Here is a 6402-nt window from a genome sequence, read left to right as displayed (position 1 = left end):
CCTGTGCAATAATCATGCTGTCTAATCAGCATCTTGATATGCCACACCTGTGAGGTGGATGGAGTATCTCGGCAAAGGAGAAGTGCTCACTAACACAGACTTAGACAGATTTGTGAACAATATTTGAGAGAAATAGGCCTTTTGTGTAGATAGAAAAAGTCTTAGATCTTTGAGTTCAGCTCATGAAAAATGGGGGCAAAAACAAAAGTGTTGCGTTTATAATTTTGTTCAGTGTATATATATATATATATATATATATATATTATAAAACATTTCTCTGAAAACAACTTGTTTCACAACTCACTTTTGGTGCTCCTCTGTTGACATTTCACCCAGAAAACAGAGCTCACATGTGCCCATATATGCCCAACACTTACAGCTTTGGCCACTGAAGGAAGTATTTTGAATTTGAATTTCAGTAAGCGCAGACCGATTTCCCCTAAAGAAAAGTCAACCTACTGTTTCTGATTTCACTGTGAGATCAGTCTGGTATATAATGAAGTGAACTTATCAACACTTATCATTATTGAATATCATTCTCTCTCTCTTCAATAACGTAAACTAACATCCTAATCTAAGCATGGAATTATTTTTCCAATTGCTAAACCAATAAAAGATCACTTTTAAACCACTGATTGCAGGCAGATAGATTATTAATTGTGCAGTGATAAGAGCAGTAATAGATTATGGGTACACAGCCTATGGTTCTGCATCTGGTACTCTGTTAAAGAAAGTATGTTTTACAAGCACAGGTCATGTGTGTTTGCTGTCGCTCATTCAGATCCTTATCTATGCCAGCTGTTCATACTGAGAGATGCTATTATATGCACATAGCCTTAAACTATATATGGCATACTGGTCTTTCATAATCAGCCCTACTGTGGCAATCCCAATCATTCCTCCTTGGTTTTTCCGTATCATGGCGGCACTAGAGGTGGGTAACCAGGGATTAAACCACAAATGTTTATCATCTGGGTGTGAAAAAGTGCCAGCACTTCGGTAAGTCAATAGTAAAATATATTTTCTTTAAATGTTTTATTAAGTAATAGATTTAAAAGTAATGATACTGGTCTTTCTACAGTAGACCTATCGGTATTAACAAATACGGCTCAGTTCTCATGTATTTGCACACATGCAAGGCATGTGAATTTCCACGGCTGTGTGTGAACGATCAAAATGCCTGCTTTGGAGAGAAACTGGAATCTGTGTTATTTTTGATTATTATTTTTATTATTATTTTATTTATAATAATTTTTTATTGATTAATTAATTTTTTATATGTGTTGATATGGTCCATCCAGATGCAGGAAGTACCAAAGATTTACATACATCCTGAAAACAAAAGAAGTACTTGAGGAATTTCCAAACTTTAAGATACCAGCCAGGACATTTGTGGTTCATTGACAAATAAGGATGTCCAAGATGATAAAAATGAGAAATCTTTTAATCAATCTAGTTTAAAATGCACGTGTCAAGTTTGAAGAAACTTAATCTTTGTTTCCAGTTTGTTTTCATAATAGTAAAAAAAAAAAAAAAAAAAAACACATTTATAGCATTTTCTACAAAAGAGAAAAATAAATAATTATAACTAAATAAATAATTAAAACATTATGTGGTGAAGCCATCAAGTAAAAGGTATTAAAGCAGTTTCCTTGAACCTTGAATACATGAGACTGTACACAACTCAATCATTCATTTCCTTTTATTTTTTTCACAAATATCATACATTTTTGAGTCAAAAACATTAAGTTTTCTCAGGGTTACACCACATGACCTGAACAAAATGTGTTTTTCATAAAAATGTCAATATAATAGATAAAAAATAATAAATAAACCCAAACACTAGCATGAGGGTCTGAAGTGTTTTTGCTCTGTTTATGGATCTTGTCAACACAAACATCAAAATGGCTTCTTACATGTTAGTCACACCACATGACTTTGATTTAGTGGACATACGTTTGTCAAATTTAGAACATGCTTTTATTGCTTATTTTTTTGTACTAACAACCAACAGTTCTTTTTTTAATATTATTATTTATGTATTTATTTATTTATTAGTTTGTAATGAGAGGGTTATGTATTTTTGAATAATATGGGGGGGGGGGGGGGGGAATGCATGTCAAGTCATTGGCTCTTGTTTTCATCTTTCTTTTTTTATTTTATTTTATTTATTTTTACTTTTCAGGCATAATGCCAAGAACCTTGCAAACTTTTGCAAATCCAGCCACATTGTCATATGCACCTTTTTAGTCTATTTACAGCTTTTTAACTTCTAAACAAACTCAAAAACTATCAATTGAAATGGAAAGCTGAAAATTTGTGTAACATCTTTTTTAGTTTTAGTTCCAGTAATATTGAAATATTTACGTTCTATAAAGGACACTTCATAGGTGTAAGGGTTATAATTATATTCATACAGACTAATCTATATGACTTTATATAACTTCTGATTGCATAATTATACAAAAGTATATGAAAGTTGCATATTTAAAATGATTTTGATCCTTTAATAGCTTCAGTGTAGCAACTTTTTCAAAAAAGTAGCTTGACTGTAGTTTAACTACTGTTCTGAGTAACTTGACAAAGTACAGTTCAAAGTGACTTCCTGATCTGAAGCCTGTAACTCTACATGAGCTCACTGCTACACCTATCACAGCTGATTTCCACTTTTATCTGAAGATCAACCCTAAATCTGAAAACTGTTTTCTTTATAAGTTCCAGTCTATTCAAAAGTGCCATGTTGGTAATGTTATGTAAACAGGCTGACAGAGGAAGCGCTCATTAAAGGAGCCCAACGGACCTTAAAATACAGAGAGGACAGATGAGATGTAGATGTGTGGCCACATGCTGAAGATCCAGTTTGCTTTCTGTGTTGATGTTTGATGGGTTGATCACTTAGTGTGTGTGTGTGTGTGTGTGTGTGTGTGTGTGTGTGTGTGTGTGTGTGTGACACAACAGAAGTTCAGCTCATCTCTGCCTGTTCTTCAGACAATAGATGGTGTACAGTATGTTACTCTTGTTTTCTCCTAGATAGATCCTTCAACAGGCTGAACACGATGATGTGATGCTTTCATTACAATTCAATGGCTGTTTGTTCCTTTGATTAAATGACTGAGCTTTTCTAATGGTAAGCTTTTCTAATAATCAGAACTGTTAATGTTACTACATTTAAACATCAGAACAGACTGCTTCTATTCCTCTTTACTGTCAGATCGCTCACTAAGAAAACAGCAACATTCAGATAACTCTACATCTAACAATGATGTCACAAAAGTTCAGCATGCGTTAGAGACGATCAAACAGTTGAAGTCACTGCAAACATATTTAAAGATAAAGCTGGGGAGGTCAGAGGTTGTTTCAGTCACTGTAAATATACAACAAACCGTAAAAATTTGAAAATCAGTCTGGTAAAATAAAATGATCTTTAAAATAAGTTACATAAGCCATTTAAAACATCTGCATTAAGACATGAGAATTATTGTTTTATGAAGTACAAAAGATGAAAGGGATACTTTATCCAAAAATTATAATTCACTCATCAAGTACTTATTCATTATAAATCTTGACATCCAGCCTGACTGGAACCAGTTACTCAATCCCATGAACATTATACATTAATAAGACGTTACATTTTCATTTTCTAGTTTTTCATCGACCTTCTGAAGACCGCGGTACATTTTAAAAGTATCCTCAAATAATTAAGCCTAACTCTTCATTTTAACTCACATCTACATTTTCAAAATAGCCCAACTGAAAACCACAAACCTGCAACACTGTGTGTGATGTGTGTGTACAGTGCTCTGCACATGTGTCAAGCATGAGGAAGTGTGTGAATGAGCTTGAAATCATGATCACATCAAGCAGACTGTAGGAGACTTAAATTTTGTTCTTTTTCTCTCCCAAAACCGATTGTATCGCTTCAGAAGACATGGATTAAACCATTGGAGTTGTATGGATTACCTTTACATTTATTAGAATGTTGGATCAGAGTGACGTTTCTTTCTTAAGCCAAAAAGAAGACAACAGGAGGCCAAGGAAGAAGGGCTGAAAAAGAGTGGCTTTTATTAGAGCTCAAGCAAGCACCAAACTGGTATACAATAAATAAATAAATAAATAAATAAAGAAGATAAGGAGAGGAGAAAAAGTGAACTGAACTACAAAACAACAGCTGTGTCTTATACTCCCCTAACCAGGGCATGACCGAGGTCATACACGAACCTGTGAGATGCACCTGCTTGCGCATACATACAGAAGAACGCTCTGTCCTTTATAATTTGTAACATGTGTCCACATTCCACATATCTTCAGGCACACACACATACAAAGACAGTCAAGGAACGGTCAGTACATGAGAGTCACATGAAGAACAATGACTGAATTATAATAAAATGAAGTGATTATAGTATAGCTGATTATGTGATAAATGCAGTACAATATAAATATGAATATTCTCTGGGAGCCGAGCTAAATGAACAATCTCTGTTACTGCATTCCTGATCTACAGATCTCAGTCACCCCTCAGATTACATACATGTTGCACCTTATAGTAATAAGAAAAATAGAGAATTGATTAATAAAATATGAAAACACTGATATAGATCCATCACAGCTTGATTCTGGAGAACTGGCTAATTACAGACTGCTACCACTTTGTCTGTGTAAACGAGGAATTATCAAATAAAACAAAAGTTAAGTATGGAGTGCCACAGGGATCAGTTTTAGGGCCTCTGCTTTTCTCCTTATATATGCTTCCCCTGGGAGATATTATCAGGAATCATGGAATAAGTTTCCACTGTTATGCCGATGATACCCAACTTTATATTTCTTCTAAACCCAATGAAAATTCACAATTCTCCAAATTAGCAGAGTGTATCGATGAAATCAAAGATTGGATGGCCAGAAATTTCCTTCTACTCAATTCCGACAAAACAGAGGTACTAATTATTGGACCAAAAACCTCTAAAAATAAGCTGCTAAAATATAATTTTACTCCCGATGGATGTACTGTTACATCGTCTTCTACAGCGAAGAATTTAGGTGTTATATTTGATACCAGTCTGTACTTTGAAAATCAAATTTCCAGTGATTGTAGAACAGCATTCTTCCACCTCAGAAATATTGCTAAATTACGACACATGCTTTCTGTTGCTGATGCCGAAAAACTAATTCATGCGTTCATGACCTCAAGACTAGATTATTGTAATGCATTACTGGGAGGATGTCCAGCAAGTTCAATATATTAGTCCCATTTTATCATCGTACATTGGCTACCTGTTAAATTTCGTATTAATTTTAAAATTCTGTTAACTACATACAAATCTTTGAATGGTCTAGCTCCACAGTATTTAAGTGACCTTCTGTCACACTATATTCCATCACGTTCATTACGATAACAAAATTCTGGCCTGTTAATAGTTCCTAGAATATTAAAATCCACAAAAGTTGGTAGATCCTTTAATAGTCTTCCTAACACTGTTCGGGATACAGACACACTCACTCAGTTTAAGTCTAGACTAAAGACTCATCTATTTAGCCAGACATACACCTAATTTATCCTTCAACTCACAATTAGGCTGCTTTAGTTAGGCCTGCCGGAACCAGAAACATTGATCATGCTCTATAACTGCAAAAAATGTAATGGCATCTACACTAATATTATTCTATTTGTTTCCATGTCTCAACTTCAGGATTCATATCCCAAGGTTACCAGAGCCGGCCAGATCGGACTCCACTGTTACATGTCACTGAGTGATGAATACAAAATACAGCCGGTGCCAGCCAGACATCACTTCAGTCTTTTGACTTCAGAGGATGAACTGATGCCAACTCCAACTGTAAGACATGGGATACTTCATATGCCACAGACTGAACCTTGGATTTAGGATTGACCTCACCGAATCTCACCGAAATGACCTGCCGGTTGAACTGTGATGCACGTCACTGATTTCTGCCTGCATCGCCTTGGTCTAATGATGGACTACACTCTTATAATGGAATACACAGACTATCAATTAACTGCCAACAAAAGCCTTCATCAGCCAACTAACAAAGACAATGCATCAATGTGAACTTCTGCAGTTAATCCAGGATGAACTTCAAAGACATTAGTCATTAATCTTACAGTTCATAAAAATCTTTGTTTAAACACTGACCCTTAACACTTACTTAGTTTACTAATTTTAACCCATGACCTGCACTGCACATAAATAACTAATATTGTCATTATATTCATGATGTTAGTCAGAGGGGAACTGACCCCCACAGTGAGTCTGGTTTCTCTCAAGGTTATTTTTCTCCATTAATCAACATCTAATGGAGTTTTGTGTTCCTTACCACAGTTGCCTTCAGCTTGCTCACTGGGGGTCTAAATACAATTATTATTTAATTACTTATTTTTATACA

This window comes from Myxocyprinus asiaticus, chromosome 1 (genome assembly GCF_019703515.2).
Source record: "Myxocyprinus asiaticus isolate MX2 ecotype Aquarium Trade chromosome 1, UBuf_Myxa_2, whole genome shotgun sequence".
Taxonomy (NCBI): Eukaryota; Metazoa; Chordata; class Actinopteri; order Cypriniformes; family Catostomidae; genus Myxocyprinus; species Myxocyprinus asiaticus.
Note: the sequence above shows the minus strand (reverse complement) of the source record.